This window comes from Dermacentor andersoni, chromosome 1 (assembly GCF_023375885.2).
Source record: "Dermacentor andersoni chromosome 1, qqDerAnde1_hic_scaffold, whole genome shotgun sequence".
NCBI lineage: Eukaryota > Metazoa > Arthropoda > Arachnida > Ixodida > Ixodidae > Dermacentor > Dermacentor andersoni.
Genome location: NC_092814.1, coordinates 149,249,152 through 149,271,485, shown reverse-complemented (window position 1 = coordinate 149,271,485; position 22,334 = coordinate 149,249,152). Strand labels below are relative to the sequence as shown.

The window sequence follows — 22,334 nt, the reverse complement described above, 5'->3', positions numbered from 1 at the left end:
TTTTATTGCGTGTTTCCATTCTTTGGCCGGTTTCCCTGCAGAATCCTTTGATTCAATGCTTCACTAATATATATATATATATATATATATATATATATATATATATATATATATAAGTGGGGGAAAAGCAGGCTGGTGAACAAGCATTTGGCAACTACGGCGTCGATTCTAAGGACGCTAGAGGACAGATGCTGGTAGCATTCGCAGAACGGAATAAGCTAAGAATAATGAACAACTTTTTCAGGAAGCGGAACAACAGAAAGTCGACCTGGAAAAGCCCTAATGGTGAAACAAGAAATGTACTTGGTTTCATACTTTGTCCTGATCCCAGCATAGTGCAGGATCTTATAGTGATAGGTAGGGTAAAGTGCAGTGATCATAGGTTAGTGAGGGCTAGGATTCACCTCAATTTGAAGAGAGGAAGAGTAAAATTGGTCAAGAAGAAACGCGTCAACCTAGAGGCAGTAAGGGTAAAAGCAGACAAATTCAGACTGGTACTTGCAAACAAATACGCAGCCTTCGAACAGAGAGCTGAAGATGACATAGAGGTAATGAATGAAAACTTAACTAGACTGGCTTCAGAGGCAGCAATTAAAGTGGGAGGCAAGACACGAAGGGGGGCAACCAGTAGGCAAGCTCTCCCTAGTAAAAAAAGACCTAATAAAGAAACTACAAAGAATGAAAGTGTCCAACGCAAGAGATAAGATACAATTCGCGGAGCTGTCAAAACTGATCAACAAGGCGAGAATAAGTGATATTCGAAATTATAACGATAGAAGGACCGAAGAAACCGTAAGGAACAGACGCAGCCTGAAATCAGTGAGAAGGAAACTTGGCATAGGACAAACCAAGATGTATGCACTGAAAGATAAGCAGGGTAATATCATCAGCAGTGTAGAAGGTATAGTAAAAGCAGTGGAAGAATTCTATACTGTGCAGTACCCAGAGTATCTGTACCTGTACATGTACAGATACATGTACACAGAGGCTCCTTCTACAACTAGCGATGAGGTCAGAAAGGCCTTGCAAGTCATGAAACGAGGAAAAGCGGCAGGAGAAGATGGAATAACAGCCGATTTAATCAAAGATCTAGGAGACATAATGCGTGGAAAACTGGCGGCTCGTTATACGAAGTGTCTATCGACTGCAAGGGTCCCAGAAAACTGGAATAATGCAAACATTATACTAATCCACAAAAAGGGAGATGTTGAAGAATTGAAAAATGATAGGCCCATTAGCTTACTTCCAGTATTATAAGAAATATTCAGCAAGATAATCTTCAATAAAAGAAGGGCAACACTGGACTTTAGTCAACGAAGGGAACGGACAGGTTTCAGGAAGAGATACGTCTACAATGGATCATGCCCATGTCATCATTCAGGTAATCGGGAAATCTGCAGAGTACAATCAGCCTCTCTATTTAGCTTTCATAGATTACGAAAAGGTATTTGATAAGTAGAGATACCAGCAGTGATAGAGGCATTACGTAATCAAGGAGTACAGACCGCTTACGTAAATACAGTAATTAACTTGGAAAATATCTACAGAGGTTCCACAGCTACCTTAATTCTACGGAAGAAAAGCAAGAAGATACCTGTAAAGAAAGGGGTCATAGAGGGAGACACAAACTCTCCAAGGCTATTCACTGCCTGCTTGGAAGAAGTATTCGAACCATTAAACTGGGAAGGCTTAGGAGTAGGGATCGACGGCAAATATCTCAGTAACCTTCAGTTTGCCCATGACATTGCTCTATTCAGCAACAATGCACATGAATCACAAGAAATGATTGAGGACCTTAATAAAGAGAGTGTGAGAGTGGGGTTGAAGATTAATATGTAGAAGACAAAGATAATGATCAATAGCCGGGCAAGGCAACCAGAGTTCAGGATTGCCAGTCAGTGCCTAGAGTCTGTGACGCAGTACGTTTACCTAGGTCAATTAATCACAGGGAACAATGATCATTAAAAAAATTCATAGAAGAATAACAACGGGTGGCATCGCATACTGCAGACATTCTCAGCTGCTGACTGGAAGCTTACCATTATCATTAAAAAGGAAGGTGTACAATCAGTGCATTTTACCAGTGCTGACATATGGGGCAGAGACTTGGAGACAAAGAAGCTTTAGAACAAGTTAAGGACCGTGTAAAGAGCGATGGAACGAAGATTGCTAGGCATAACGTTCAGAGACATAAGGAGAGCGGTTTGGATCACAGAGCAAACGGGTATAGCCGATATTCTAATCGACATTAAAAGAAAAAAAAAATGGAGCTGGGCAGGTCATGTAATGCGCAGGTTAGATAAACGTTGGACCATGCAATGGGTACCAAGAAAAGGGAAATGCAGTCGAGGACGGCAGAACACAATGTGGAGCGATGAACTTCGGAAATTCGCGAGGGCTAGTTGGAATCGGTTGGCGCAAGCAGGACAGGGGTACTTGGAGATCGCAAGGAAAGCCCTTCGTCCTGAAGTGGACATAAAACAGGTTTTTGATGATGATGATGATGATGATGATGCAACGGCGCGAATAATTATATATGCTGCACATATACGCACCAAAATATTAAAACTACGAAAGCGAACATGGAAAAGGAATACAAGATAGTGGAAGGTATAAGAATATATTTATCGACATCATCGTCAAAAAAGTACAAATTTCAAAATTTCCTAAAATAAATGAGCTATTATAGCACAAAATACACACAAAATGCCTAATTTGGTCATACACGAAGCGTAGCGGACCACATTTGGGTGTGTACCGCCCAAGGGTCTACAGATCAATCTCTACTCATGTGGCCTTCCTCGTCGGCATCCTCCTCGTCCTCCATAGTCAGCAGTGGGACAGTCCCGGCTCATGTGCCCTTCTTGGTTGCACTTGACGTATGTTCCGCCGGTGGTGGTTCTCGCTGATCTGCCACGCTCCCAATGGCGGACGCCCCCGCAGATAGAAGTGAGCTCCCCCTTCTGTGGGGTTGCCTCACCCCAGCAGTCCGCTCCAGCCGCCAAGGCGCCTCCGTGTTGAAGGTTATCGTTCCAGGCAGATCCCATGGGGGCCCCAACCTGCGCCTTTATAGACGCCATTGTCGGAGCAGCCATACGCACAGCACTCGAGCTGGAGGCAGCAGACATTGTGATGGTAACGCAGGCCCATCTGTTGCCTGAGTACTTACCACAAGGCCGCCGGGAGGTTGCTGCTTCATTACCACTTTGACTCCGCGTCCACAGCCTAGCCCAAAGAAAGCGGCCGTGAAACTGCTCGGGACTTCAGCCGAGATCAAACGCTCTTGACAACAGTCTTCTCCTTCTTCTTTCCCTACTTGCGAACGCCACTTGCTTCTATGACTGCTCTGGTTTCTCCTACGAGGATTGCAAAAATAACCTCTAGATCGAGTTGTGGAATTTTATGGGCTTTCGGTGGCCATTTTCGGTGTTGATGTTTCTGAAGCTGATGGTCAACGCTATTGGGATCGTATGTGGCATCTAAAAGAAATTCGCCTATTTCGATTTTGATACTTAGCTCGTTCGCTTAATTTTAGAATGCAACAGAAGTGGTGAGTTACTGCTGAAGGTCATGGGTTCGTGTTGCCGCGGATAACTTACAAGGAAATTCATCAATTACTCACTCTTCCTCAGCCGGAAGGTAATCTTCGCATCAAATTCTTGACTTTCCTGAGCAACGACGACGAAGAAGAAACCTGAGACGAGCGGGAGCTGCAATTGCGTGAAAAAATAGAAAGTAAAGCAGTCCGTGCACGAGAGAAGCAAAGCACAACGCGAAAACATCTCAGCACGAGGCACGTGCTGCCTTCACGCGGTTAACGAACGCGGCAGAAGGCGGTGCAGATCCTCAAATCAGGCGAAAACGAAGTGTACGAGATGCAATCGCCGTCGCATATCAGCCACCTTATGATGGCGTGTATCACGAAACAAAGGTTCGCGTTAGTTCAATACCATTGTGGTTATGTTATCAACCAAAGCGCTGAATGCGTAAGTTCTCGTGAAGAAATTGCCAGGCTTCGTTGTCTTTGTGATTCACTTTAATGAATCAATGCGAGCAGCAATGTGAGCCCCGACTTGTGGATGCGTCCATCGAATGTGATGTGCGATCTTTATAGAGCGGAAGCCCCGGTATAATCATATAAATCGGTGAGAGAACTCCAGCTCCTCATGAACTCCTAGAAATCACTCGAGAATGCTAAGAGGCATTGTCAATAGTTAGAAGGTGCACTTTTAGAAATGCGACGCCACATACAGAAATATACGGTGTGAATATTTTCAAAATTTTAAGAAATTGCCTGTTGTTGAAAGAAACATAATTGGGTTGTGATTCAAACATAATTCTAGCCCTTCAGCTGGATTATTCAGAGAGGCGGACCTTACTTGCAAGAGAAATCGAAGCACATATTCAACTAACGAACAAAAAATCATGAATTTGCTCCCTTATGCATAGAATCACAACAGTAACTGAACACTCACGTATATCGTCCCACTCTTTGGGAAATAATAGGTCGAAACTGACGTCCTGTAAATTCATTTCAAGTGGATGTCTTGCAGTCTCGGCGGGTACAATTCGGAAATTGGAAAATATAGCGCAAACTATTTAAGAGGTTCTCTAGAGTTCATTTTTAATTAAATGAATATGTGTTTCAGTTTCTCCTGCTAGTAACGTCCGCCTTTTCGAATAATCCAACACTAGGACAAAACTTGTGCTATCTACCACCGGCTATTTTTAAAAAACCGGTAAAACTAGACATTCGTAAACATACACTACTTATACCGTCAACGCCGAATTCTGCCTGCTGCGATGCTGTACACACATGCAAGAACACCGGCTGTATTTCGAAGTGTTTCATTGCTCATTTCATCTTGCACTTGTGCTGCCAGATTTTTCTTCACGCAAACCAACCACAATATTCAGAACGCGAACGCACGCATATAGAAAGGCAACGAAAGCGGCTGTCCGCAGCCCCTGCGAGGCAAGCGCCATTAAATTTGCAGACTTCGGGACAGGGTGTTTACAATAAAGCAAAGCTTCCACCTCGTGGGATCATTTGCTTTTGGCAATCCCACCATTCAAAATAGGTTCACATGGGTCGCGAAGAAAGCGGTCCAGAACGAATTGTCACCGGCACCAACCAGGAGGGTGGTTGGTGCTTTCATTAAAGCATGACTCAGGCGCAAAGAGACAATGTCAATAAACAGACATGCTTTAATTAAAAGAATGCAATGTTTGTTTCGATCAAACAAAATTTCTATCGTAACCAATTTTCTTAGAGTGCTACTTACTTTATTACATATAAAATTTATCTATTCTTCAGTGTTTCCTGGAAAAAGAAGCGTTCACGTTGTATGAGTAGCAATGCTGTGCATTTGTGCATGTGACACTACCAAGGGGCGCAACCTGTGGCAAGACGCCAACGAGATGGACCTCACTCTAGTCACTGACAAGAATTTTCCTATGCGCATTGGCAACTCCATCACCCGGGACTCGACACCCGACCTCGCCTTCGTGAGGAACGTCGAGGACGTGGGTTGGAACAACACCGCCATGGAGTTCGGTAGCGACCACTACATTCTCGAGACCAACTTCAAGGTGTCTCGGAGTAGGGTCAAGGAATTCACGTTCATCGATTGGGACCATTTTCGCAAGATTCGTGACGAACCCGGGAGAGCCAGGGCACCCGCCACTCTCGAATAATGGTGTGAAGGCATCCGGAACGACGCTTCCGCGGCCACCAAGAAAGTGGAAACAGATCTCGACGTCGAGTGGATGGACAGCAGACTCGCCCACCTTATCGAGGCCAAAACCGCCATGCTCCGCCGATGGAAGGGTCAAAGGCTCAATCGCAGACTCCGAAAGAAGATTTCGGAGCTCAACAAGGTCATCGATGACCACTGCAAGGCGCTATGCCAACAGCAGTGGGACGAGCTCTGCGAATCCTTCGACGGACAGATTCGCAACGGCAAATCCTGGGGTATGCTAAAGCACCTTCTCGATGAAAGCGGCTCGAAGTCAAATCAAAGGCATACGTTGGCCCGGGCCCTTCACGAAGCCACCAGGTCTAACACGGTCGATGAACTCATCGCAAAACTCATACAGAAGTACCTGGCTGTCCGTCGCGACGGAGATCCGTCGACCCAACTCCCGGACTACCGAGGCCCTCCACGCCCCGAGCTGGATGAAGATTTCTCCATTGCCGAGGTCAGACAGGCCATCTTCGCGCTCAACCGCAAGTCTGCGCCGAATCCGGACGGAGTCACCAACAGAATGTTGAGAAACCTTGACGACACGTCGATTGTCTTTCTGACCGACAAGATAAACGAGTCCTGGAAGAGTGGCATTGTACCTGCAGAATGGAAGACGGCCTGCACGGTCCAAGCCCGGCAAGGCCCCGAACATGGAAAACTTGAGGCCGATTTCTCTGACCTGCTGCGTCGGCAAGGTCATGGAGCGCGTCGTCCTCAACAGGCTTAACGGGTACCTCGAAGACAACGAGGTTTACACGTACAACATGATCGGCTTCCGCGCCGGGCTCTCAACGCAGGATGCCACGAAACTAATCAAGCATCAGATTGTGGATGGCCGTTCCAGAGACGTCAAGGCTCTGCTCGGTCTGGACCTCGAGAAGGCTTTCGACAACGTGCTCCACACCTTCATCGTCAAGACCATTTCAGACCTGGGTCTCGGTTCCAGATTCCACAACTACGTCAGCTCTTTTCTAACTGACAGGAAGGTCGAGCTTCGCATTGGAGACTTCCGCTCCGAAGATGTGCCCCTCGGAGGGCGGGGCACTCCTCAGGGCGCCGTCATCTCCCCAACACTGTTTAAAATCTGTATGATTGGTCTTTCCGAGAGGTTGGCGCGTGTCGAGGACGTCAAGCACACCATTTACGCCGATGACATCACCATATGGTGCTCCCGCGGCTGCGAGGGCAGAGTCGAAGAAGCCATGCAGGAGGCGATCGACGTGATGGGGGAGTATCTCCGCCCCACCGGACTTCGATGCTCCCCCGCCAAGTCGGAGCTCCTACTTTACAGAAAAGAGAAGGGAGGCAGACCCAAAGATTGGAAGCCAGTCTCTGAAAGCAGCATCAGACTTGTGACGGGGGGGTGATACCCAGGGTCGACGTTATTCGGGTCCTGGGCATGTTTGTCGAATTCAACGGCGGGAACGGAACGGCTCTCCGCAAGATCATCGCAAAGACGGACAACGCTTTCCGCCTCGTTCGCAGGATAGCAAACCGGCACCCAGGAATGAAGGAAAACAATCTCCTCAGGCTTATCAGTGCCTTCGTACTATGTCACTTTACGTACCCGATTTCTATGCACAACTGGCTCAGAGCGGAGCGAGACAAGCTCAACGTTCTTATCCGCAAAATAGTCAAGAGGGCTCTCGGGCTACCCATCAGGACCCATACCGAGGATCTCTTGAAGCTGGGGGTACATAACACCGCCGAGGAGATTGCCGAAGCCCAAGAACGCGCTCAACTCAGTCGCCTGGCCACCACAGCGGCAGGTAAACGCATCCTCGAAGAGCTGGGTTACCACACTGCGGAATTCTCGATGGTCAGTACTCCGATCCCTAGGTGCATTCGAGACAAGTTCGTAGTGGCCCCTGTGCCTCGAAACGTCCATCCCGTCCACAACGAGGGCAGACGCAAGGCCAGAGCAGCAGCCATCCTCAAACAGATCAAGCGACACGACATTAGCGCAAGCTTCGTCGACGCCGCGGAGTACAGTGACGGGAAAACCTTTGCCGTCGTTGTGGTCGACTCGAGCGGAAACATTCCCAATAGCGCTTTGATTCGCACTTCAGACCCCGGAGTCGCCGAGCAAGTCGCCATCGCCCTCGCCCTGCTATACGGTCATGGGTCCGAAATCTATAGTGATTCCAAAATGGCAGTTAGGGCTTTTCAGAAGGGTTGCATCGCCAAGGAAGCTGTTCGTCTTCTTAGCGGCTCGAGTCCACATGCTCTCACAAACCATTCAATTCACTGGTTTCCCGCTCACGTAGGATCGGTCGAGGGTGCTCCCCCGAACCTCAATGAGTCTGCCCACGGGGCTGCGCGTGACCTCACGGACCGCGCTTCCTCTGCAAGAAGCACCGACTCCCCTCCTCCCTACGGCCACAGGGACGCTACCGCTACTCACAACGAGATTATTAAATTCTTCTACATGTCTAGAAGGGTCTTTCCACCCCCTCACCCCAAGTTGAATAGGGCGCAAGCCGTTTCGCTTAGGCTTCTGCAGACCAGCACGTATCCGTGTCTGTCCGTTCTCCACGAGGCTTACCCCGACGTGTATCGCGACGACGCCTGCACGTCCTGCGGCCAGACCTCCACTCTACCTCACATGTCTGGGAGTGCGGGTCGAGATACCCCAAGTTCATCAAGGAGGAGTGGGACTCGCTTCTGCGTAGCCCCGCTCTAGAAAAGCAAATCCTGGCCGTCCGGCGTGCCCGCGACCGGGCCGGTGGGCTAGACCTGCCGGTCCCGACGTGGGACTAGCCGGGTGCGCGACGAGTTCGCGTCCTCGCCGGACCTACAATAAAGTTTATTCACTCACTCACTCACTCACTCACTCACTCACCCACTCACTCACTCACTCACTCACTCACTCACTCACTCACTCACTCACTCACTCACTCACTCACTCACTCACTCACTTGTGCATGTGGTGTCCGCAAAGGCACGCTCGCAAACTTCGTCTACTACAATATGGCTCCTCGCGTGTTTTCGTGCTTTGGTCCGCCCTGTGTTCTCTGAATTCTGGTGGTGCCAGTTTGCCAATTGAGAATTGCAATATTTGCGCTGGTGTTTGCGAGGTTGGTTTCATTGCCGTCAACGCGTTCAGTTAAAACTGCTGAGTTGTGAAGACCGCACAAGTGCCCAATTTAGCTTCCATCTAGCGGCTGTGGTGGCCGACGGGCTGATCGCCCTTCGGGAAGATACACCGAGACCCAAACACCGAAAGCTTTCGTCGTGACGGAAAGAAGCGGTGCTTTGTTGTGCATAGGATGCGATATAGCATGCGGCACCCGCACGGTCGGTGTTTCGCTGCATCGCTTTCCCTGCTATACAGGTGATCTCGACTTCAACCGCTCATATAAGAGGGTCTGAAGTTAGCGCTGCCTAGTGGAGAGCCTAATCACGTCGAGGTGTGGGACATAATAAACGGGCTGCATTGATCGCAGGCCTATGTGGCGCTATTCACTACAGAAAGTGACGTAATTTTTTCTTACATTTTGCTTTTCCTTTTTTTGCGTTCTAACGACGCCGAATGCCCCATTCTTAAAGAGCCATAAATGTGCGAACAACACACGTCCTTCTCGGAAACTTCGCATTTGTGGGCTTTGACGCGTGACAAGCGCACGATTTCTTGTGGACCCCATGTACTTTCATTTGTTGCAATTGCGTTCCATTGCCCATTTGATGTCGCATGGAATGGCGCGAATATATATATATATATATATATATATATATATATATATATATATATATATATATATATGCTGCACATAAACACACGAAAATATCAAAACTACGAAAGCGAACATGGAAAAGGAATACAAGATAGTGGAAGGTATAAGAACATATTTATCGACATCATCGTCAAAAAAGTACAAATTTCAAAATTTACTAAAATAAATGAGCTATTATAGCACAAAATACACACACAATGCCTAATTTGGCCACACACGAAGCGTAGCGGACCACATCTGGGTGTGTACCGCCCATGTGTCTGCAGACCAATCTCTACTCATGTGGCCTTCCTCGCCACACCTGAGGCATCCTCGTCGTCCTCCATAGTCAGCAGTGGCACAATCCCGGCTCATGTGCCCTTCTTGGTTGCACTTGACGTATGTTCCGCCGGTGGTGCTTCTCGCTGATCTGCCACGCTCCCAATGGCGGACGCCCCCGCAGATAGAAGTGAGCTCCCCCTTCTGTGGGGTTGCCTCACCCCAGCAGTCCGCTCCAGCCGCCAAGGCGCCTCCGTGTTGAAGGTTATCGTTCCAGGCAGATCCCACGGGCGCCCCAACCTGCGCCTTTATAGACGCCATTGTCGGAGCAGCCATACGCACAGCACTCGAGCTGGAGGCAGCAGACATTGTGATGGTAACGCAGGCCCATCTGTTGCCTGAGTACTTACCACAAGGCCGCCGGGAGGTTGCTGCTTCATTACCACTTTGACTCCGCGTCCACAGCCTAGCCCAAAGAAAGCGGCCGTGACACTGCTCGGGACTTCAGCCGAGATCAAACGCTCTTGACAACAGTCTTCTTCTTCTTCTTTCCCTACTTGCGAACGCCACTTGCTTTTGTGACTGCTCTGGTTTCTCCTACAAGGATTGCAAAAATAACCTCTAGATCGAGTTGTGGAATTTTATGGGCTTTCGGTGGCCATTTTCGGTGTTGAAGTTTCTGAAGCTGATGGTGTACACTATCGGGGGATCGTATGTGGCGTCTAAGAGAAATATATATACTTCGATTTTTTATACTTGGCTCGTCCGCTTACTTTTAGAATGCAACAGAAGTGGCGAGTTACTGGTGAAGGTCGTGGGTTCGTGTTGCCGCGGATAATTTACAAGGAAATTCATCAATTACTGACCCTTCCTCAGCCGGAAGGTAATCTTCGCATCAAATTCTTGACTTTCCTGAGCAACGACGACGAAGAAGAAACCTGAGACGAGCGGGAGCTGCAATTGCGTGAAAAATAGAAAGAAAGGTAGTCCGTGCACGATGTAGAAGCAAAGCACAACGCGAAAATATCTCAGCACGAGGCACGTGCTACCTTCGATTGATGAACGCGGTTGATGAATGCGGTGAATGGTGCGGTTGATGAATGCGGCCAAAGGTGGTTCACATCCTCAAATTAGGCGAAAACAAAAATGCAGGAGATGGAATCGACGTCGCATATCATCCACTTAATTTATGGCGTGTATTACGAAACAAAGATTCGCGTTAGTTCAATACCGTTGTGATGATGTTATCAACCAAAGCGCTTAATGCGTGAGTTCTCGCGAAGAAATTACCAGGCTTCGTTGTCTTCGTGATTCACTTCAATGAATCATGCGGGCAAGCTGCCCCTGTCGTGGAAATCGGCAGACGTCAGCTTTATCCCTAAGCCGGGCAAAGAGGTAAATATTAACAACCTGCGTCCGATTTCGCTCACTTCATGCGCCGGCAAGCTGATGGAGAAAGCAGTCCACGCCAGACTTTCAGCTTATTTGGAGGAAAACGATTACATGCCCTACACCATGTTTGGCTTCAGGGAGCGCCTATCCACGCAAGACGTACTGCTGCAGCTCAAGATGGAAGTTATTGACCCACCCAACAAACGTAGTAGCAGAGCCATCTTAGCCCTAGATCTCAAGGGCGCTTTCGATAATGTGAAGCACTCAAAGATCCTGGAGAACCTGGGGAAGACACAGTGTGGAAGAAGGACTTTTGAATACATCAGAGACTTCCTACTAGACAGACAGGCTCATGTAAAAATTGGAGATTTTAGGTCCCAGCCAATCCCTATGGGCACCAGGGGTACTCCACAAGGAGCCGTCCTCTCCCCTCTGCTCTTCAATATTGCTCTTATAAATTTGCCTGAGCAACTCGATCGCATAGAAGGAATTCGGCACGCCCTCTATGCAGATGACATCACGGTCTGGGTGACGAAGGGCAGTCTGGGGCAGATGGAAGAGGCGCTCCAAGAGGCTGCTTCGACAGTTCAAAAGTATGCCGACGAGTGCGGACTGCGCTGCTCTCCGGAAAAATCGGCACTTCTAATCATGCGCAGACGAGAAGATGAAGCCCCGGTCAAAATTAGGGTGCACGACGCTGCGATCCCTGAAGTGGAGACAGCGCGTATCCTGGGATTACTGGTTAACAACAAGGGTGTCAACGCAGCAATGATTACTCAACTCCGTACATCCTGCGAACAAGTAATGCGAATGATCACACGTATCACCAATAAAACGAGAGGGATGATGGAGAACGACACTCTTCGGTTGGTCAAGGCCTTTATACTCAGCAGAATTGTGTACGTAGCTCCGTACCTTCGTATGAGGAGGTGCGATTTAAAACATTTCGATGTCATGATCAGAACAGCATATAAGAAGGCACTAGGACTGTCGGTCAAAACATCTACAGAACGCTTATTGCAGTTGGGGGTGCACAATACAACAGATGAAATGATTGAGGCCCACCTATTAAGTCAATATGCCAGATTGGCAGGAACGAAAACGGGACGCAAGGTACTAGAGGACCTAAATATCAGCTGTCCTTACTACACGGCAACAAGACAAGACATTCCGAAAGAGTGGAGGGGCAGATTCGCGACACTGCCTCCCTCTTCCTAAAAACATGCACCCAGAATATCATCAAGCAAGGAGGAGGGCAAGAGCCAAGAAGATGGACCAGATCTATTCTCAATTAGAGGGAGCCTTCTTTGTGGATGCTGCAGGTCTGGTGGGAGGAGTCTCCACAATATCGGTGGTGCATCAAGGGCAGACGGTCAATGGACTTTCTGTTCGGCACGGGGAAATTGCAGAATTGGAAGAGGCGGCGATCGCCATGGCGGCTTCGCATCCTAGTTCAGAATACATCATTACAGACTCGCAAACTGCATATAGAAATTACACGCGGGGCCGAATTGCACCGCTAGCTTGCAGGATCCTCAAACAATCTGGGGTCTTCGCTTCGCGCAAAGAGCTGATTTGGGTGCCAGGTCACGAGGGTATAGAGGGAAATGAGCGTGCACACGCTGCCGCCCGAGCTTTTCTCCCCCGGGGTCCCTCCTCCTCCCTCCCCGAAGACTCGGACTTCCCAGTGCCATTGATAACTTATGCAGACGTATTACAACACTTGCGCTTATCGCGACGAAAATACCTGGGCCCAACTAAGGGATTAAACAAATCAGAAGAATGTCATTGACGAAGGTTACAAACCCTATCATTTAATAACCCAGTCAAGCTACATGCTATTGAGCCACAATCTTTTTCGGCCGAGTGTAAATTCTGCGGGCAGAAAGCAGATTTGTACCATATGCTATGGGCCTGCCAGGCTAATAGTGCCTTAGAAGCTATAAAACAGCCAACGTGGGAAGGATGGGAGGCAGCCCTGTCCAGCTCAACCCTCAAGGACCAGCGAGCCCTCGTGGAAAGAGCTAGGGCGGCGGCCTTAGCCAACGGAATTCCGGAATAAGAATCCGACCACCCTTCTCCTAACTCCCCTCTCCTTTTTTTTCTTTAAATAAAGCGTTTTCATCAATGCGAGCAGCAATGTGAGCCCCGACTTGTGGATGCGTCCATCGAATGTGATGTGCGATCTTCATAGAGCGGAAGCCCCGGTAATCATATAAATTGGTGAGAGAACTCCAGCTTCTCATGAATTCCTAGAAATCACTGGAGAATGCTAAGAGGCATTGTCAATGGTTAGAAGGTGCACTCTTAGAAATTCGACGCCACACACAGAAATATACCTTGGTGAATATTTTCAAAATTTTAAGAAATTGCCTGTTGTTGAAACAAACATAATGGGGTTGTGATTCAAACATAATTCTAGCCCTTCAGCTAGATTATTCAGAGATGCGGACCTTACTTGCAAGAGAAATCGAAGCATATATTCAACTAACGAACAAAAAATCATGAATTTGCTCCTTTATGCATAGAATCACAACAGTAACTGAACACTCACGTATATCGTCCCACTCTTTTGGAAATAATAGGTAGAAACTGACGTCCTGTAAATTCATTTCAAGTGGATGTCTTGCAGTCTCGGCGGGTACAATTCGGAAATTGGAAAACATAGCGTAAACTAATTAAGAGGTTCTCTAGAGATAATTTTTAATTAATTGAATATGTGTTTCAGTTTCTCGTGCTAGTAATGTCCGCCTTTTCGAATAATCCAACACTAGAAGAAGAATTGTGCTGTCTAAAATGCCCTCGTTGCCTGGGCCGAAAGGGTCGCTCCTCGTGAGAGGCCATCCTAGGACTCGGGCCTGCCAGATAACTGAGCAAAATCTCAATAAAGTTGTTACCACCACCTACCACCGGCTATGTTTAAAAAATCCGTAAAACTAGACATTCGTAAACATACACTATACTTACGGTCAACGCCGAATTCTGCCTGCTGCGATGCTGTACACACATGCAAGAATACCGGCTGTATTTCGAAGTGTTTCATTGCTCATTTCATCTTGCACTTGTGCTGCCAGATTTTTCTTCACGCAAACCAACCACAATATTCAGAACGCGAACGCACGCATATATAAAGGCAACGAAGCGGCTGTCCGCAGCCCCCGCGAGGCAAGCGCCATTAAATTTGCGGACTTCGGGACAGGGTGTTTACAATAAAGCACAGCTTCCACCTCGAGGGATCATTTGCTTTTGGCAATCGCACCATTCAAAATAGATTCACATGGGGCGCGAAGAAAGCGGTCCAGAACTAATTGTCACCGGCATCAACCAGGAGGGTGATTGGTGCTTGCAAAAGAGATAATGCCAATAAACAGACATGCTTCAATTAAAAGAATGCAATGTTTGTTTCGGTCAAGCAAAATTTGTATCGTAACAAATTTTCTTAAGAGTGCTACTTACTTTATTACACATAAAATTTATCTCTTCTTCAGTGTTTCTTGAAAAAAAAAGCGTTCATGTTGTATGAGTAGCAATGCTGTGCATTTGTGCATGTGGTGTCCGCTAAGGCACGCTCGCAAACTTCGTCTCCTACAATATGGCTCCTCGCATGTTTTCGTCCGCCCTGTGTTCTCTGAATTCTGGTGGTGCCAGTTTGCCAATTGAGAATTGCAATATTTGCGCTGGTGTTTGCGAGGTTGGTTTCATTGCCGTCAACGCGTTCAGTTAAAACTGCTGAGTTGTGAAGACCGCACAAGTGCCCAATTTAGCTTCCATCTAGCGGCTGTGGTGGCCGACGGGCTGATCGCCCTTCGGGAAGATACACCGAGACCCAAACACCGAAAGCTTTCGTCGTGACGGAAAGAAGCGGTGCTTTGTTGTGTATAGGATGCGATATAGCATGCGGCACCCGTACGGTCGGTGTTTCGCTGCATCGCTTTCCCTGCTATACAGGTGATCTCGACTTCAACCGCTCATAGAAGAGGGTGTGAAGTTAGCACTGCCTAGTGGAGAGCCTAATCACGTCGAGGTGTGGGACATAATAAACGTACTGCATTGATCGCTGGCCTATATGGCGCTATTCACTACAGAAAGTGACGTAATTTTTTCTTACATTTTGCTTTTACTTTTTTTGCGTTCTAACGACGCCGAATGCCCCATTCTTAAAGAACCATAAATGTGCGAACAACACACGTCCTTCTCGGAAACTTCGCATTAGTGGGCTTTGACGCGTAACAAGCGCACGATTTCTTGTTGGACCCCATGTACTTTCATTTGTTGCAATTGCGTTCCATTGCCCATTTGATGTCGCATGGAATGGCGCGAAGATATATATATATATATATATATATATATATATATATATATATATATGCTGCACATAAACACACGAAAATATTAAAACTACGAAAGCGAACATGGAAAAGGAATACAAGATAGTGGAAGGTATAAGAACATATTTATCGACATCATCGTCAAAAAAGTACAAATTTCGAAATTTCCTAAAATAAATGAGCTATTATAGCACAAAATACACACACAATGCCTAATTTGGCCACACACGAAGCGTAGCGGACCACATCTGGGTGTGTACCGCCCATGTGTCTGCAGACCAATCTCTACTCATGTGGCCTTCCTCGCCACACCTGAGGCATCCTCGTCGTCCTCCATAGTCAGCAGTGGCACAATCCCGGCTCATGTGCCCTTCTTGGTTGCACTTGACGTATGTTCCGCCGGTGGTGCTTCTCGCTGATCTGCCACGCTCCCAATGGCGGACGCCCCCGCAGATAGAAGTGAGCTCCCCCTTCTGTGGGGTTGCCTCACCCCAGCAGTCCGCTCCAGCCGCCAAGGCGCCTCCGTGTTGAAGGTTATCGTTCCAGGCAGATCCCACGGGCGCCCCAACCTGCGCCTTTATAGGCGCCATTGTCAGAGCAGCCATACGCACAGCACTCGAGCAGGAGACAGCAGACATTGTGATGGTAACGCAGGCCCATCTGTTGCCTGAGTACTTACCACAAGGCCGCCGGGAGGTTGCTGCTTCATTACCACTTTTGCTCCGCGTCCACAGCCTAGCCCAAAGAAAGCGGCCGTGAAACTGCTCGGGACTTCAGCCGAGATCAAACGCTCTTGACAACAGTCTTCTTCTTCTTCTTTCCCTACTTGCGAACGCCACTTGCTTTTGTGACTGCTCTGGTTTCTCCTACAAGGATTGCAAAAATAACCTCTAGATCGAGTTGTGGAATTTTATGGGCTTTCGGTGGCCATTTTCGGTGTCGAAGTTTCTGAAGCTGATGGTGTACACTACCGGGGGATCGTATGTGGCGTCTAAGAGAAATATATATACTTCGATTTTTTATACTTGGCTCGTCCGCTTACATTTAGAATGCAACGGAAGTGGTGAGTTACTGCTGAAGGTCATGGGTTCGTGTTGCCGCGGATAATTTACAAGGAAATTTGTCAATTACTGACTCTTCCTCAGCCGAAATTTAGTTACTCTTCGCATCAAATTCTTGACTTTCCTGAGCAACGACGACGAAGAAGAAACCTGAGACGAGCGGGAGCTGCAATTGCGTGAAAAATAGAAAGAAAGGTAGTTCGTGCACGATATAGAAGCAATGCACAACGCGAAAATATCTCAGCACGAGGCACGTGCTACCTTCACGCGGTTGATCCTCAAGTTAGGCGAAAACAATAATGCAGCAGATGAAATCGACGTCGCATATCATCCACTTAATTTATGGCATGATCACGAAACAATGAAGTGCGTTAGTTCAATACCGTTGTGATGATGTTATCAACCAAAGCGCTGAATGCGTGATTTCTCGTGAATAAATTGCCAGGTTTCGTTGTCTCTCTGAGTCACTTCGATGAATTAATGCGAGCAACAATTTTAGCCCCAAATTGTGGATTCATATAATTGTACATGCAATAACAAGTTCTCATAGTTAAACAAAACATGTTTTTGTGTAACAGTAAAGCAAACACAGCTTTTTAGTTGCTGTTTTAGTAGAAAATGAATCATTGTGACAGGTGGAACGGTGCTTGCCAGGCGCGCGTCTTCAAGGTGTCCTGGCTATCCGAGAACGATGCCAATCCCAAGACACAACATATCGGCATTCCCATGCATACCACAGCGAAGCAGCGCCAGATTTCCCTTTAGGTATATATAGTGAGAAACTCTATGCATACCCCAACCTGCACCACCTACACAGAATACACCCCACGAGGTTCACTGACGAGTGCCCGTGGTGCACAGACACACCCACGCTAAAACACATCACATGGGAGTGCCCCAGGAGGCCGCCGCACATAGACAGTCCCATATTACACCAACATCCACTAATGAGGAATAGGCAGTGGGAGGCATGGCTTGCGGACGAGGGTCGGGAGAGCCAGTTGGCTCTTCTGGACCAAGCCCAGCGAGCCGCTCGTGCCAGTGGGGCCCTGGAATAGGGGCTCCAACCATCGTGCCTTATTTTATTTAGATTGAATAAAGTTTTACTCTCTCTCTCTCTATGCCAAGCACCCCTCGAGGAGACCTTTATATGATCCGCTTCACAGGCAGTCCACCTTATCAGATTCACGCGACTCATACAGGGAAATCAAATAAATCCGTTTGATCCAATAAATAACAGCACCTCGATCAATTCATGCATACCGTTCGACTTTGCACGACTGGAGGCGCTGTGGATACGGCGCACAAGATGAACTTGACAAAAAAGTAAGTACCGTCGGCCAGGGGCGTAGCTAGGGGGGGGGGGGGCTTAATGGTCTTGAGCCCCCTCCCCCCCCCCCCCCCCCTCCGCCCGAAATTTTTTGGGGCTGTCATGCACCGCCGACCAAAACAACCCCCGGCGCCGGAAATCCTTCTGGATTTTGTGTAGAATGTAGTTTTCATGATCGAAAAGCCATTTCGGTGCGAAGATTGTGAACTCGGGCTGGATTTTGTGGCAACGCCCATGCACTTCGAGTCACACAACGCAAAAAGCCCCATCTGAGCGGAAAGTTTTAAGGGCGTTTTGACGGCGAGCGGGCTCGTCGCGGCATCTCGCGGAGGGCGCGGAATAGTCGGAGCGCATGGATTTCAATCCCGAAACTTTATAGGTATAAATATCCCAGAAACTTCTGATGCGAAAGGTGCAGTGACATTTCCATGCTTTAGATTTTTAATTCCAGAACTTTGTCAGTTTAATGTTCTTGTAAACATTTGACGCCAAACGTGCTTTGACTTTTCTAAAGTCTTACATCGGACCATAGAACGAGACAAGCCAAATCAACACACTATCAAACAAGTTGACAAAGCACGCAACGAGGTCCGATGAGATAAAGCGTTGTGATGGTTCATTTGTGCCGTCATGTCACAGAAAAGAATATAATTTTTTTTTCACCTGCGTCAGAGCATCCATGTTAAGACACCAGAGCCAGCAAATGTACATTCTTTCTTATTTATTTTTTCTACTTTGACTTTTATTCGCGAGAATACATTGAGCCTCTTCAATTTTCTTGTTCTGGCAGAGCCAGCCAGAGGTCATGCGCTTTTCGCGCTCTGCGCTGACCACTTCGCGGGCCACTTCGGTGCGCGTTCGTTTTTCTCTGGCCGAGTGGATTTTGGCCTCCCTTAGTTTTGGACGCTTTCTGGCTAGCAGACGAGAAAAAAGAATCAATGGTCGTTTGCCGCCATCACTGTGGGGATTCGGCGGATTGCAACGCGCTCACTTGAGGGCATCACCTTCATTTCGATGTTATCACAACCTCCGTAAAGTCGTTTGTCTCGTCAGTGTACTTTTATTTTATTATGTTCCGGTGTCCACTCCTGCTTGGACTCCAATCGTAGTCCGCATGCAGTAGTGTCAAATAAATAAATAACGAGCAGCATGCATATGGTTCTCTGTGGACCAAGCGTCTCACGTCTTCTTCGATATTCCTTCGGTAGCCACATTAGGTGCCCAAAGTAGGCATTCGAGTGTGGCCAACATGCTTTCCTTTGCGTTTTTTTTTTCATTTCGGTGCCGCCGCCCCCCAAAAGAAAAAAAACAAGACATTGCTGCGGCGGAGAATTGTCGCATGGTGAAAGTTCCATTTTGTTACTTCTTTTGCGGAAAGTAATGGACCACGGGACTCTTCAGTTGCCGGATGCTCTTATTATATTATTGCGATAGCAATCATATATGGACACTCAAAGCGCATTCCTGTCGTCGTCGTCGACGTCATGTTCCGTATGAAGTCCAAGGGCGATAACATCGTCACCGTGCGCCGCATGCTGTATGTGCGAGTGAAAGCGTATACGGAGAGGGGATGGGGTGAGCCGACGATGGTGGCTCCGTCTTGTGTGCGCAACTAGAGTGTACATAGACAATGGTCCAGTGGACCGAACGGCGCCCTCCCGCTGAGGCGCCGCGCGTGGAAAAAGTTTGCGAGGACGCTGCGAGCGAACAGGATTGGGGGGGAGACGCGCTTCGCGGCAGATTCAACGTAATTTCGCTGCGGGCGTTGAGACCGACTGCGCGCATACGCTCATATAATGGTGCTTTATTTCAACTGCAAATTTAGATTGACACTCTTTCGCTACGTATACATATTTGACGCATGGTTTATACAACATGGCGTCTTCAATTTTGCTGTCGCTGTCAGGTGCGTCGTCTGCTACCGAGCGCCCGTTCGTTGCGCGAATGCTGGCGCACACCTAGTTTTTCTCGAAGGAAGTCTGTGCAGCAAAATTTTTTCATGCTTTTACTTGCTTTGGTGCGCCCGCTACTCTTGTCAGCCGGTACAAATTGTAGTTTTAGCCAGGCGAACTGCTATTTTTAACATTGTTTTCTAAAAGTAACACGTAATTTTTACCACATAAGCCGCCTATCTGCAACATGAAGCTACGAAAGAAAATTTTATTGATATCGTGTCATTTTACGTGCCCTTCTTGTTGGTGGAATATTGATCAAGGACAATGATCAACGAAAATTATATTATAGTGAAACAAACCACGTGTTGCAAATGGGTCGCAAGCCCCAAGGGTAGCGTTGGCCTGGCGGCCTGGGGCACAACTGGAAGCATCCGAAGGTCCTGGCAAAGCATGAGTCGACTGCTAACAGAACAACTTGTTTATTCTAGCACCGCAAAAGAGCGGCCGGTCAGGTCGACCGAAGTGGAGAAACGGGAGAGCGCGTTACTCGACGGAAGAAATCGGAGCCTCTCTCTTGGCGTCCGGGGGCAGCTGCTTTTATACTCTCGGAGTTGAGGGCAAGAAGGAACGGCTCTAGATGGGGCGCACGTGACGGCGCCGCTCGGGCACGTTGAGACTAGAAGGTGACGCATCCGCCGGGCCGGCGCCGGTCAGACCTCCTCGCTTCACAGTTGGGAAGCTCCTCTCCCCGGCTGCCGCGCTTTGACAAGCGTGGGCACCAACATGCACACACACACACACACACACGCACACACGAAGACACGTGGCATTGAAACATGCCTGGACGCGCTTGGCGGGGAGGCGTTGCGGTAGCGCTGAACGGGCCAAAATGTCCGCCGCTTTGAACGAAGCCCCGGCGTCCGTTGCATCCGCGCCGGCTATACCGCGCGTCGTAGGCGAAACGTAACACACGTTTATTGACTGCGTGGCGCGAGGAGATGCACATCACCAATGCACTTGTAGGTAAATATAAGGGTACATAGACATATATATGAAATGCATACATGTAAGAGAACAATCATCAAATATTTCAAATGCACCGACTGAAAAAGTGGAAACTGCCGACCGGAATAAGCGTGTTTCTTCTAAAAACTGCACCAGCCCCAGGTGAACCAATCGACTTTTCGAGGAAAGGAATCAAGGTAATTCTTGGATGTTAACATGAACAACAGTGTTAGGGACAAATAATTGCCTACGTCCTCAGAATGAATCGGGGAGACCGGGAAGTCTTTACCAATGTGTAATCTCCGTGGCTTGTCTGGTAACCTCCTTCAATGTGCCAGCAGGCGAAATGAAGTAAAAACATGTTGTCTCATCAATTGTTATTTGCTATTCAGCAGATCGTATTCGACTACAGAATTCCAACAGCCGTTTCCGTTCGAATGCAATACATAAAAGCACTTATGAAGTCTCGAAGGCCAGGGGCAGGTGAAAGTGAGGACTCTTAATCCGAATGATTGTGCTGCTGAGGATTGGTGGCTGTTGCGCAGAGGCGGATCAATTCCAGAGAGAATTAACGCACGGGTGCTAATGAACTCTGCTGAACAAGTTCCTAGCTGCCATTGAATATAAACGCCCCGTTTCGGGGCAGCCTGTAAATCTGCTAACTTGATTGAGGCAAGGAAAACATTTTTTTGACAGCATCATCATGTCTGTAACCCATTAACACTTGTTCCCCACTGTGGTAGCACACTTACCTTCTTCAACGAACACAGCAGATCTACAAATATCTCTACGTGTATGTGAGGCATGCCGTTCCTTTAATTGCTTCATTATTGTCCTTGTGATAGTGCACCGGATAACTGAAAGCAGCCGTTTATAATACAGAAGCTGCTTAGTTGAACGGACTTACAGCTGGGAACAGCATTAAATTTAGGTATGAAATATAAGATAAGCGAAACATGTTTAACTCAGAAATCGGACTCGAGAATAATTTCTTTCGTTTACACCTCTAAAGAAAGGCGAACGACGCCGCTACTTCCTTTTTTGTACTTTATTAATTAAAAAAATTCTGGCGTTTTACGTCTGGCGATATGATTATGAAGCACGCTGTTCAGTTCTCATCACCTAGGGTTCTTTAACGTGCACATAAACAGCAGTACAGGAGTGTTTTCCCATTTCGTTCCCATCAAATTTCCCGACCTGGTTTAAACCCGTGAGTCGAGTCTAGCAGCGCAACGTAATATCCACTATGTAGCCACTAATTGGGATGCCGCACCGCCTTTTTTTCTTTGTTGTTGTTAAGCATGGACAAGACAAAAAAATTCACACGGCTTATGGGCCAAGGATTAGCATATATAATGGCTACCGTACAACTCTTTCGGCGCCCGAGGTCCGACCGCAATAAAAGAACCCGTACCAATTACTCCACATTTTGTTACGCGATGAAGAGGGAAACATGAATGAAATCTTGCACTGTAGCTTTTTTTTTCTTTATCTGTAAGAATACTTTCCGTAAATCCGAGTACAAGGCGCTAGATAGGGCAGATAGGTTTTATTTATTTGAAGCGGCAAGCAGGAAGTTTACAA

At 47.7% G+C, this 22,334-nt stretch overlaps 3 long non-coding RNA genes across 3 annotated transcripts; all 3 read right to left on the bottom strand.

Moving 5' to 3' along the window:
• Window positions 1-2,604: 2,604 nt before the first annotated feature.
• LOC129388243 (uncharacterized) lies at window positions 2,605-3,329 on the bottom strand. Its single transcript, XR_011892215.1, has 2 exons — window positions 3,170-3,329; window positions 2,605-3,065 (listed from the first exon to the last, which is right to left on the bottom strand). It is a non-coding gene; the product is annotated as an uncharacterized lncRNA (long non-coding RNA).
• Window positions 3,330-9,578: 6,249 nt separating this feature from the next.
• Window positions 9,579-10,237, bottom strand: LOC129388242 (uncharacterized). The gene is made up of 2 exons (XR_011892214.1): window positions 10,150-10,237; window positions 9,579-10,045 (listed from the first exon to the last, which is right to left on the bottom strand). It is a non-coding gene; the product is annotated as an uncharacterized lncRNA (long non-coding RNA).
• A 5,330-nt stretch (window positions 10,238-15,567) lies between these two features.
• Window positions 15,568-16,240, bottom strand: LOC129388241 (uncharacterized). Its single transcript, XR_011892213.1, has 2 exons — window positions 16,139-16,240; window positions 15,568-16,034 (listed from the first exon to the last, which is right to left on the bottom strand). It is a non-coding gene; the product is annotated as an uncharacterized lncRNA (long non-coding RNA).
• Window positions 16,241-22,334: the final 6,094 nt, after the last annotated feature.